Raw genomic sequence first — 13643 nt, 5'->3', positions numbered from 1 at the left:
GAATATAGACACCACCCTCATATGGATACTTATTGGATATTTGGTCCACTTTTGTTGAAACTATATATAATTGCTAGGAAGTTGTTTGCATTTGATACCTCTAACATCCACATGACAAGCAGAAATTCAATAGCTACAGTTTTCCCTGGCATACAGCTGCAGTAAAAAAAATTTTTATTATTATTATTTTATCAGTAATTGCTATTTAAATAAAGTTTGGGCAACTTGTGATGTGACAGTTTGTTTTGCTCTATAACCTCCATCAAGCCTAGCCAGCATAGCTAATAGTGATGGATGATGGGATCTGTAGGCCAAAAGGAACAGTCCCACATTGCCTACCTCTGCTTTACAGAGAAAAGACAGACAAATTCAGGCTTTCAAGAACAGAAGACCAAAAAGCTACAAAAAGCTCACACTTCTGAAAACAAGCACGAAGTCCTAATTGATTTCTTTGATGAACCAAATCCCAAGCTTTGTCCATGCATGTAACTTCGTGGGCCTTTCAGAGCCAATACTTTGTTGTAGGCACAGGTAACTTGACAGGGTAGTGATTATTACAGGAATGTTGATGCCTGCAGTGAAAAGAGTTGAGTTTTTGTAAAAAAGTTGCAGGAAGACAATCGTTGCCATATTGAAATTTTTGGTAAAATCAATCAGACCACTGGAATTGTGGGATTTCTTTTCAGGACAGTAATTTCCAGGTTTTCCACATGCTTTTCCAAAGCTCTTTTATACAGAAGTCTTCAGAGCAGCAGAGGGAAGATACAGGGATAAAGGCCCCTTTGCTAAGAAAACTGGATACCTGGACAGTCGCCCAGTTGCTAGCACCACATCTGCTATTACATTAATAGTGCATCCATGATTTAATCCAAATCTTTCCTCAATGTATACTAGTAGTCTGTTGCCTTTGACTTACAGGGTATTAAGAGGATTATAGTATTAGCCTAAGTGAAAGTACAATTTCATGGCTAAAGCATGGCTGTGGAAGTGACAATCTATATGGCTGCACTACAGTCCAATGTTACATGGTTCATGCTGCACACTTACTTATGAGTAAGTCTCACTGAACACAGTGGTGACTACTTCCAAGAAAATATTCCATTTCCTGCACATAGGAAATGCAATGATCATTCTTAACATACAGTACAAGCACTTGAAGATGTGCCATGGAAATGCAACACTGTAATTAGGAGCATTATCGATTTGGAAAGGTAGCCTTCCAAATCTACCAATCAATAATTATGTAAAGGCCCTATGTCAAAATCTGTTCTGAATATTAGTTTGTCCTGAAAGGTAATATTGCTTCCAACCCTGTTGTTGTTCTGTGATTGGTAAAGCTTCAGAAGACATACAAGATTTGGTGAATCAACAGCATAAGGTCAGCGTATTGATAGTCACAGAGTTTAATATCAATATTAAACTGCTTTTAAATTATGTATTGTTTTAACTTGGTTCATGGTTTAACTTGTTTTTAGCTGTGTATATTTATTGTTTTATACTGTATGTTTTTTATCTGTATGCCGCCCTGAGATCCTAATGATATAGGGTGGGATACAAATGTTAATATTAATATTTAATAAATAAATATTAAGATTCAAAATTCATCCTCTCCCTGTGTTAAGTTTCTCATACTAACATGTACTTCTCAGAATCCTAAACATCAATTATGATTTAGGATGTAATCTTACATATGCTTAATTCAGAAGCATGCTCCTTTGAAATGTTTAAGATTAAAGCAGTTGCTTTGAAGGCACATTTTTGTTTGTTTATTTACACAAAGACTTGTAAGCATTATTATTATTATTTCTCATTTTTATAGCACTTATACTATTCAAAGTACTCTACAATGCTTTCCCATATAAGCCTCATATATTCACTATATGCCTCCATGCTGATCCTCCCTTAGTGGCCATGCATTTAGTGTTAGCATGAAAAAAGTATAAGAATATAAGAACGTAAGATGAGTCATGCTGGATCAGACCAAGGATTCATCTAGTCCAGCATTCTATTCACAGCAGCCAACCAGCTGTCGACCAGGAACATGCAAGCAGGACACAGGTGCAACAGCACCCTCCCACCCATGTTCTCCAGCAACTGGTGTCCATAGGCTTACTGCCTCTGACACGGGAGCCCTGTACCACTACAGCAGTAGGCATGTAGGGCTCCACAACCCAATCAGGAATCCAACTGGAAGGATTTGAGTAGTTTAGAAAGTAAATATTTCATCTTTAAACTTTAAAATTTAACTAGTAGCTATGAACTGTACTAGTAGCTATGAACTCTTATGAGAAAATGCCCTGGAAGGACACCCAAACAGTATTTGGAATATTTTCTGGCAGGTACAAACAAGTTAACAACAGAGTTAGTGGCTAAGTTCCTCTTCTCCATACAAAGGTCTTGCAAATCGATTTCGTCTTAATTGTAACTTCTATCCCATGCTGCTGTTGCTTATCTTTTTTACCAGGTGTTCTAACTATGCCTATACATTTTAAATATGTGTATGTTTTAAATAACTCTTTTAGCCTGTTCATATAATGAACAAATGACTGTGATTTTATGGTTTTAAATTAATGATTGTGGGTATTGTTTCTATTGGGCCTGTGACCGCATAATAAAAATGTATGTATGTATGTATGTATGAACTGTACAAGGGAAGAACAAGGGCAAAAATAATTGAAAATGAAAGTAATGATTTTTAATTTTGTATTTTATTTTTAAAGAATTCCTGTTCAATTTATTGAAAGAATCCTAAACTCTAAAAAAAAAAAAAAGGACGGGGGAGAAATTCTCACAATTTTCTGACATATACGTTTACATTTATGTATTGGTACAAATGCAATTAACTAACCTAATTAACTAACGTTACTGTTCTAGCATGCAAGAATTACAGAAAAGAATTCTTGTCTTTGAAAGAGGTAGGGATGGGTAGAATAGCTCTGTTCTGCCCATCAATGTTTGAGGGGGTTGTTTACGGAATGCATGTCAAAACTCAAGACTGCATTATGAAATTTGTGATTAGTGAAAAAGTACCTCTGATTCCCCCATATACCCAGTGCTGATAGGAGCCTGAAGTTCTAGATAAGTCTACATAAAATCTTAAGAGTAATCAAACAAGCTAAAATTATAATATATCAGTGGCAAATATAAGTGACTCATAAGTGTCTATGGTGGAACACAGAGCACCATCCTGTCCCCAATGCTATTCAGCATCTATATGAAGCCATTGGGAGCAGTCATCAGGAGATTTGGGGCAAAGTGTCACCATTACGCTGATGACACTCAGCTCTATTTCTCTGTAACATCTGAATCGGGAGAGGCCGTGCACATTCTGAACCAGTGCCTGGATGAGGGCCAATATACTGAGGCTGAATCCTGTCAAGATAGAGACCTTGAGGGTTGGTGGTTCCCAGGTCTGGGAATTGGGGTGTTTGCCTGTTCTGGATGGGGTTGCACTCCCTCTAAATGAGCAGGTCTGGGGTTTGGGGGTGCTCCTGGATCCATCTGTGTTACTGGAGACTCAGGTGGCCTCAGTGGCTCAGAGGTGACCCATTATCAACTTCGGTTGGTACACCAGCTATGCCCATTCAGGATAGCCTAGCCACGGCCATTCTTGCACTGCTAACCTCACGATTAGACTACTGTAATGCACCCATGTATGTGGTTTGGAAGCTGCAACTTATGCAGAATGCAGCAGATAGGGTGCGCACTGGGACACCTAGCTCTGCCCACATAAAACCAGTGTTAAAAGAACTGCACTGGCTGCCTGTTAGCTATTGCGCCATGTCCAAGGTTATGCTATTATCTTACAAAGCCCTAATAACTTGGAACCAAGATACCTAGCAGACCGCCTTCCCTTATATACACCGAGGCGACATTTACAATTTTCAGAGGAGGCCCTGCTCATCATCCCAACACGAAAGAATGTCGCCATGAAGAACCTTGGTGGTGGGCCTTCTCTGTAGCGGCACCCACCCTCTGGAAAACTCTCCCTCATGTGGTTCGGGAGACAGAAAATGTAATAACTTCTAAACGCCTCCTAAAATCATATATTTTTAAACAAGCCTTCCCCTGTACTATAATTTATTCTGGTTTTATGTGATCATAAAGTTTTAATCTGGATGTTATGATTTTAGTTGTAAACTGCTCAGAGAGCTTAGGCTGTTGGGCAGTATAAATATGTAATAAATAAATAAAGTCTATGGCATCTTCCATTGTTCCAGTTGTTGACAGAATTTGTGTCCCACTTATGAAAGGCCATTCTACAGGGCTATCATTCTGGATCTCGTCCTGTCTGCTGGTGGGTGTTCCTCTTGTTCACAGTTACAACTTTGATTGAAAACAAGCCATGCCCATGGAAAAAACTAGGCATGCTGAGTGGAGAGGGGGGAAAGAGAGCTTGCACTGTGTCTTTATCTTGCTGAAAAAAACATTGCTTGTCTTGTCTAAGGACCAGCAATTGTTAACCACAACAATACAATCTTTCAGCAAATATTTTTGCAAATGTCATCTGGAGTTTCTCGTACCATCCACATGCAGTTTGTGCTACTTACCAATTCCGCCTTAGTTGAAATTTTATTACTGCAGCATTTGTTGGACATGCTGACATGCAAGTCAACATAACCAGAATGTATTTTCATATATGCTTTGGATACACAGCAACAGAAGTACAATTGCCACTAACAGCCAACCTATAGCTTCATCCCACGTACCTGTTTCCCTCGAATTATCCCCTATAGCATTAAGCTGTCGCCTTTGTTGTTGTTGCTAGCTAAATCACACCCCGGGCTGCAGTGCTCCTAAGATCCTTTGCATACCTGGAAGTTGGTTTAAGGGGGAAAATGTAAAAAATCATAAAAAATCAATGGTTGACGCAATCCGACTCAAATTTGTTATGCTTAAAGCTCTCCTTAATATCTATTACTGGGGCAATTTTGATGGCTTTATCTTTAAAGCTTACACATGTAAGTATTTGTTTAATTTTTCTTTAAACATATCAAATCCTGCTCTTACGACCCCAGTGGCCGCTCGGAAAACAACAAATGATTCACTCAAAAAGTAGTACCAAAATAGGGCAGGTCTTTTGCCTTTGAAGCACAATTAAAGCAGGATGCATGTCAGGATTTCACAGTCAAAGCAGATTATAAACTGGAGAACTTCAGAGTCCTTTGCACGCAATTCACAGTGATTGCACAGTATAACCCTGGTGTGATAAAGCTCCTAAACACAAATAAGGTGAAATAACCTGGAGGCCAGTATGTTGGGTATCCATGACTGGATCTCTCCATATAATTTTCTTCTAATAAAGTAAGCAGCTGGTGAGTGAGTGTGAAAGAGAGACTGTGATTTGGATTGATATTGTTGGGTAGGTGGGCATAACCCTTTCCCTTGTGCCACTGGCTATATCAAAATCTCTTATGCAAGTTCTAATTTTCTTAAATAAATTCAATTTTACTTTTAAATATAAGCCTGTGCCTTGGATTATTCACATTCATGCCTGATGAAATGCTTCTCCTCCTCCTCCTTCTCCTTTTAATAAGACGTTTAATAAAACATTTTAGAGGCTTAAACTTAATATAGTCCTGTGAAATCATTAAGATAATCAAAGGAGGCCTTGCTACTTGTATAGCAACCTGGAGGCTGCCATCTTGGGGCAACCCGGAAGCAGGCCTTCTCTGTGGTGGCACCTGATTTATGGAATTCCCTGCCTGTGATATTTGCCAGGAGCAACCAGCTATGGCATTCTTTAAGCTCCAATTAAAGACCAATCACTTTACTTAGGTCTTCCCTGATTGATGGTGCTGCCCAGTTTGTTTTGTTAATTATGATGTTTTGAGTTCTTGGCTTTAATGTTTTTACAATTGTTTTAATATTTATATTATTTAATATACATTTTAATCTTTATTTGTAAACCACCTAGAAATATTTTTAAATATGGTAAGCAGCATATAAATCAAATAAATAAATAAATAAATTTTGTTCTATAGATTTAAGCTCTTTGGGGTCTTGTGAATGGGCTGGGGAAAAGGCAGAATCTGAAAGAAAAACGGTCCATTCTGATTTGTTATATTATCAACCCTAACAAGAGACTTGAATAGCTATGGAATTTACATAACCCGCAACAGAGAACAAAAGTTAGTCAGGTCTGACACTACAGAAAGTAGCTATACATTGGTCAAGAGAAATATAGAAATTAATGTGCAACTTTGTTTAAAACAATGTAAGAGCCGAAAGTTGCCTCAGTGCAATTTTTTTTCTATTCACATTTTCTTAGTAGAACCAAGCTGACATGATGAATTAGAGACAATTATTTATATTCTGTATCCAAAGTGTCAAGGTCAGCACTAAACTGAACTACCACCAGCATCTCAGTAATTACACTGTAAATAATTGCTTCTTTTTTCATCAATAATTATTGATTCCTAAGTACTGCATTTCATGGCTGATAAGGCCCATGCAGTAGTGTTTGTAATTAACCCTACATAAAGAAACTGTGTTATGTGTCTCATCCTGCTGCTTTCAGATTGCCTTTTCATCATATTGACTTGTATTAATAGATTTTTTTAAAAAAAAAATCTTGCACATTTTCAGACTGCAACAACAGTTTGCAATTTATTGTGAACTAATCACAGCGGTCACCTGAGCAAAGAAATAGAAAGGGTTGGAAACAATAAGATGGTAAATTCTGCTTTAAAAGAAACAGATGCTTGCATACATGAAGGCAGAAAGAAGATAGAAGAAGATATTATACCAAGAACAAGTTCACATTAATCTATATTGGGCATTGCTTAATTTCAGTCCTTAACCAGTTTTAAGCATCACTGGTTAGCTTTCGCTTTCTAATTACCTACTGCCTGAGCAGTAACTGATTACTAATTTAAACTTTATCTGTAGGCTAAAGAACCATCACAAATCCATGGCCACCTAGGGTTTTACAGTTTCCTCAATTCACTCTGACATGGCATTTTCCATGCCTACTCCTCAATACTTTCTTCCATGAAATATAAATGTTACATTTGAACTGGCCTGAAAATAACAACAGATGACCATATATTCTGTCATCTACAAACCTATTTTAAATTTTGCAAAAGACCGTCACTTGTGTGATATTTACAACATGCACAAAATGTATAAATTAGATTTATAGATTACTTGAGTTAGACCACATACAGAAATTAGCAGAGGTCTCCTAGTCCTTCTTGGAGGGGCAATTTCAGAAGGTGTTGCTGAGGGATTCCTGTTTAATGTTTTGGCCATTGACCTATAGTGTCAATTAGGACTCCATCTTGTCTCCCATGCTATTTAAATTGTACATGAAACTGCTGGAGGAGTTTGTTTGGAGTTTGGGAGTTTAATGCCACCAGTATGTTGATGACACCCAAGGCTCTCTCTCCTTTTAGTTTAAATATAAAGAAACTATTCAAGCTCTACATCAGTGTCTGATAGCATCATGTCTGTAATATGCTTGATGAGAGTTAACAAGCTTAATCCAGACAAGAATAAGGTGCTCCTGATCAGTCAAAAGGCAGGTCAAGAAATAGGGATTTAGCCTGCCTTGGATAGGGCTACACACGCTTTGAAGACTCAAGTTCATAGTTTGAGTATACTCCTCGATTGAGCCCTGAACCTGGGTGCTCAGGTTTCAGTAGTGGCTAGGTGTATGTTTGCATAGCTAAGGCTAGTACACCAACTGTGAATGACTGTGCCTATGCCTGGAAATATCAGGTCTGGCCATGGTGGCACATATCTTAATGACATTTTGTTTGGAGTATAGTAACATGCTCTATGTTGGGCTGCTTTTGAAAAGTTTTCAGAACATAAGAAGAGCCATGCTGGATCAGACCAAGGGTCCATCTAGTTCAGCACTCTGTCCATACAGTGGCAACCAGCTGTTGACCAGGAACCATAAGCAGGACTCAAGTGCAACAGCACCCATGTTCCCCTCCAACTAGTGATCCAGATGCTGCAGCAAGACAGGAGTGTTACAGCACTCTCCCATCTGCTTGTGGATTTCCCACGGGCAACTTGTTGGCTACTGTGTGAACAGAATGCTAAACTATATGGACCCTTGGTCTGATAGAGCGTGGCTCTTCTTATATTCTTATAAACAGCACTTTGAATTGAGCCCAGAAATGAATTGGTAGCCAGTTAAGCTTTTGCAATGTGGGAGTCAGCACACTCCATATAATGGCCCCAATCAGAAGTCTCAGTGCAGCATCTGTATCTATAGGTTATCTGGTTATAATCTATAAAGCACTATATGACTTGGAACCAGGCTATTTGAAAGATGATATTCACTCTCATATGAGCCCACCTAAATTTTAGGTACCTTGAGAGAGACCTTTCTCTTTGCCTGTCATGATTGGATGCATATTTGGCATGAAGGCAAGAAAGGGCCTTCTCAGCAGCTGCCCCCTTGAGCTCTGGAACTCTTTGTCAAGGGAGCTCCATCTTATGGTATCCGTCTTTCAGCAGGCAAAGATGTTCTTATTCAGACAGGATTTTGGCTATTAGGCCAATCTGTCAATTACTGAAATAAGTTTTAACTGGTGGGTGCTGTTTATTTCTTATTTTTATTAAAGTGCTTTTAATTTATTTTCTTTTACATTTTGATTATAATTTTGTATTTTAATCTCATATTTTATTGTTTATTGTTAGCTACCTTGAGCACTATTAGTGGTAGAAAGGCAGGATAGAAATATAAATAAACAGCTATATACACTGGTGTCGTACCACTAGCAAAAGCTTCTATCTCTTGCAAAAACTCTGTTTTCATCTTCGCACAAGTGTCAATTCTGCTTTAATTCTGCATTGCACAAGCCATCCACAACTTCAGTTTCTGATTCACCGCAGTCAAACCAGGAATGCCTTTGGCCGAAATAGCAAAATATTTAAGCTCAGTTGCCATAAACTGAACATACCATGGGGTCACCCATTTTCTCCTCTTTCCCCCATGTGGTTCCTCCCCTCTATTTCTAGACCGCAAGGTGTTTTGCCATAACACCTTAATTAGGTAAACATAGAGCACTAACCTCTAAACCCGGGGTAGGGAGCTTGTTAGGGGTGGGGGTAGGACCTAATTATTTTGGCCTGATTATGTCAGGGTGTTTGGCCATGCCCCAATGACATTTGGCCCCCAGCTGAAGCACTGGCTGGAGCTCCTTTGGCAAAGGGCCTGGCTGTGGTTTACTGGTACACATCAAAGCTTCCCCAACGAAGGGGCTTGGTGTAGAAGCACCTGTCCACCTGGGGCAACTTCACCTGCCTTCTACTTTCTCCTGTTGGGGAGGTTGCAGGGCAGGCAAAATTGAGCCAGCTCAGTCGCCTTTGCTCTTCTGTTGCTTTGTGATGGAGGAATGAAGCAGTCTAAGCTGGCTCAGTTTTACTCCACCCAGGAAAGCCCAAGCAGAGCAAAGCAGTCCACCTAATTCCCGGCTTCAATGCATGTAGGCTTTCCCTGGCTGGAGAAAGTCCACTTACACCAAAGCCACCTCCAAGCAAGGCTCCGGGTGAGAGTGATCCTTGGTTGGGGCGGCTTTGCCCGCAATGCACCTTCTTCCATTGGGAGGTGTTGGGTGGATGAAAAACACTTAGCATACTGGGCCCCTCCCACCTGGGAGGGGGAGCAGCATGCTTAAACGAGGGGAATCACCCTGTTATCTCCAATTTCCCAATGCACTCCCCCAACTGGGAGGGAGAGCAGTACATTCACCCAAATTCATACTAACCATATTCATCCAATTCAGATGTCACAACAATGATTATTGCAACCCAGAAAATGGAGAAGGGAATCTGCACATAACTGGGGAGAAGGGAGCATGCAAGCCCACCACACACATTCCCAGGCTTCCAAACCATGGTCTACAAGATCATAAAAATTGAGACATAGTATACACAGCTTTCTAGTCACTTCACGCTTTCCTCTCTTAATAAGCGTGTAAAGGAATTGCAGTAATAAAATTGCTACATAGTTAAGAAGTAGGATGCCATGACTGAATCTCTGTTAAATAAAACATCCTGGAAATAAAGGAACAGGACATGACAACTCAGACAAATTGGAAATGGCAGGCATTTCTCATGCAATTATCAGATATGAGTACAGATGGTACCAGTTGCACCACTTCTAGCATACACTTTTTTTATTTTTAATGAGATATCACAAGTTGCATTCTAAAATCCATCATTTCTGTAGCCTTATGTATTGAAAGCAAGACTATGTGAACAAAAATGACTACCATTAGGTATAAAATGCAGATTAAGGGGAAAAAATAGAATCCATGCCTGCATCACTGAGAAAAATCCTGCCTTTCCACTGTTCCCGAGCAACATTATTAAACATTCATGCCTCATAGGCGATGAGATATCATCTCTTTATACATTAGAAAAGGCTTTATTATAAAAAGAGGGGGGAAAGGCATTCCTCACCATTCTGTTGGCATTGTTCTTTTCCCTTCTGATGCAGGTTTAATACTGCTTTACAATGGCTATTTGCTTCAGCAATTCCAAGCAGATCCTGTAGAATTTCTCTGCAACAGGGCTGGTCCCTCCCCCATTTTTTAAACCAGGGATCCCAATTTTTAAAACAACAACACCTGTTTTAAGAAATAAGTCGTTCCTTACAGCTTTCTAGATCTAACACTTTAAAAATAAATTGTGAAAATTTCTTGTGGTTCCGGATATTACCTCACAAAAAACACAAAAAACCCTGCAGCCTCTAATCACTGCGACATACGAGTACTTGCGCTATAGAACTACCAAATACTTCCTTTCTCTTTCTCTTATACGTTCCATTGAAAGTCAGTTCAATGCTGCAAAAAAACACATTCCTGCCTGATTGTTCTTTGCCTTTCATCTTCTTGCTCTTTCAACTAGGAACACTGAAGTGTTGTTTTTTTAAAAAAAAACCCACACCCCTTAATTGACGATCTGAAAGCCGCAAAGAAGCCAGGAATACTTACATTTGCAATTGTTTGCGAGACTTGTGCACGGATCCAGCAATTAATAATTACAAAGGATAGAAAGAGCCTTTTGAACCGCCTTTCAAGCCCAGGACCAGGGAAAAGGAGGCTGCTATCTGAAAGCCGCTCTTTTTCTGCAAGACCTGCTCTATTTGCCTCCCCTATGCATGCACAGCCCAGCTGCCAGATTTAATAAGCATGTCAGGCTGTTCTCCCCATAAAAGAGGAAAAGAGGTGACAAAACAAAATGAAATAGCCAGCGCGTTAATCTGAAGTTATGCCAGCACTAAGCCGCTGTATTCCCCCCTTCAATTAGGGGAAATAATAAACCAGTGCTATGTTCTGTAATTGAAAGGGCTGTGCTAACATATCTTGCAAACATTATTGAACACTGTGACTGTGATTTTAAAATGAACCATGCACTGGATTAGGTAGGACCAAAATCATACAACTTTACTGTGATTTACTTCATATTAATACAGGATCGAATTTTAAAACCTATAGTCCTTTAAAAAATGTCTTGGTTCCCCCCACCCCCGAGAATGGTTTCCCATGTGGTATATTCATATTACTGCTTGCTGTGTCTCTAGATAAAAGAAGTCAAATAATAAAGAGTTTTCATTTACCAGTAAAATCTTCCCATGCAAAGTGTTTCATGAAATGATGGACCTTTAATGAGGAAGTGCCTGGTTTCAGTTTTCTGTTGAGAAGGAACATTTCCAAACCAGTAGCAAAAAAATCACCTCCATACAGGCCAAAGGTATTACGATGGAGAGTTTTACATTACAGGATGCAGGAAATCCCCCCTCCCTCCCAGACCATATATCCTTGCAATGAAAAAAAGTGAAGAATAAGAATGGAAAAACACACACACAGTGGCTTCGGCTACAGTGCATGTGTGCTGCAGAGATCATGTGACCCTTCTCATTTCTATTCCCTCCCCTCCCCTCCAAGGCACCTGTCTCAGCAGGGAGCAGTTTCTGTGGAAACTGCAGCCAGCCAGTTTTCCCCTCAGAGAAATTGTTGCCATGGAGACTTTACATAATGTATATGGCCCAGATTAGGAGACTTCTCTGAAACTGATGTGACATTTACATCCTAATATTGTTGTTGGGTTAAAAAAAAACCCACTAAGAAAAACCCCTGACCATGTTCTTGCAGGCAGCCTGAAGAAATGCATGTTTAGCCTTTAAACACCAGCTGAAAGCCACATTATTACATGCACAAATAAATGATTCAGTCCAATGAATGTTCTCAGAGAATTTCAAAATGACACTCCTCTCTGAATATAAAGAAGACTGCCTAATATTTTGCCCAAACTGGTGCTTAAGAATAATATTCACCACTCCAATTTAATTTTTGAAGGAAAGATGTTTCATCTTTATCACTCACTCACACCCACCCACCAAACAGACACATGTTTCCATAAAGAAGTAAATTAAGAAATCTCATTTACTAATAAAATATTCCATTGCAAGACTACTCTTTAATCATTGGAACCTCAAAACTGAAATGCTATGTAGCTAATTTTCAGGATGCCTTTAACTCATTCAAAGTGTTGATTTTGGTCCATAGAACCTGATGAGTAGCAATAACCACCTTGCATAAGAACATAAGAAGAGCCATACTGGATCAGACCAAAGGCCTATCTAGTCCATTCTTCTGTTCACACAATGGCTAACCAACTTCCTATGGGAAGCCCACAAGCAGGTCCTGAGTGCAACTACACCCTCCCACTCGTGTTCCCCATATATAGCCATCATGACCAGTAGCCACAGATAACCTTCTACTCACTTGGCCAAGACTTCCAGTTCTGTAGGAAGGAAGCCTTCTTTTCTCTACCAGCTGCTCATTAACTATGCTGGTGACCTTTTGGAATTGGTGCTACCTTTTCTGACCTGTGGTATACATTATAGCTGAGCTTCTACTACTGTTGTTTTGAGTAACCCCCAGGCACCATGGAGAATTTTAACCATCTCGACTTCCCCTTTCAACTTCCTTTTTACCAGTCCCCTCATTTTACAGCAATTTTCACTTTTGGAGTAAAATGTGACTGTGTTGGACTTTCTTGGAAATCTTCCACTTATGTGAATTAATTTAGATAACACCGTGGTTACTATTTCTAACTGGAAACACTCACATCTAGCAGTATGTTCTGGATTACACCATTTCAGATTGTCCAAGGTTGCCTCCCCTCTGATTAGTTACCAACTGTTGTAGGAAACAGTCATTTTGATATCGACAAATATAACTACTTTGTTGCCACTGGAATATGTTTTTATCCAGTCACTGTGAGGGTGATTGAAGTCACACCTTACTACAACTCATCCTTGTTTGGATGCCATCTCATTATCACCCTGAGTATTTCGGTCAGAGGGACAATAGCATGTTCCCAGTACAAAATTACTTTTGGGGCCTGGTACTGTCACAGTAGTTCTGTGGAAGACCTTGCCCCATTTGAGATTTCAGGTTTCAATGCCCTTTTTTATATACAGAGCTCACCACCTCCAGTACACCCTTCCCTGTCATTCCTATAGAGTTCGTATCCAGAGATTACTGTATCCCACTGGTTCTTTCCATCAAAGGTGGGTTGTCAGTTAGGCTGAGGAGGAGGGCACTCTGCTTGTGTTCCCATTCGGCAGACATCCATAGTAATCTGTTTTAAAACAAACAAACAAACAAACAAAA

General features: G+C 39.6%; 1 protein-coding gene across 2 annotated transcripts in view; it reads right to left on the bottom strand.

The window, feature by feature from the left end:
• TRIM2 (tripartite motif containing 2) overlaps positions 1-11808 on the bottom strand; it is a 68944-nt gene extending 57136 nt beyond the window's left edge. Inside the window, exon 1 of one of the 2 annotated variants that reach the window (XM_063136012.1) lies at positions 11582-11808. The gene's annotated coding sequence lies outside the window, so the exon portion shown is untranslated. Of the gene's footprint in view, positions 1-10955; positions 11149-11581 lie in introns of those variants that run through there. The other variant, XM_063136010.1, reaches the window with a different exon arrangement.
• Between the last annotated feature and the right edge of the window lie 1835 nt (positions 11809-13643).

The sequence above is a fragment of the Elgaria multicarinata genome, chromosome 10, assembly GCF_023053635.1.
Source record: "Elgaria multicarinata webbii isolate HBS135686 ecotype San Diego chromosome 10, rElgMul1.1.pri, whole genome shotgun sequence".
NCBI classification, from domain to species: domain Eukaryota; kingdom Metazoa; phylum Chordata; class Lepidosauria; order Squamata; family Anguidae; genus Elgaria; species Elgaria multicarinata.
The sequence above is the reverse complement of the archived record's forward strand: the minus strand, read 5'-3'. Positions and strand labels throughout refer to the sequence as shown.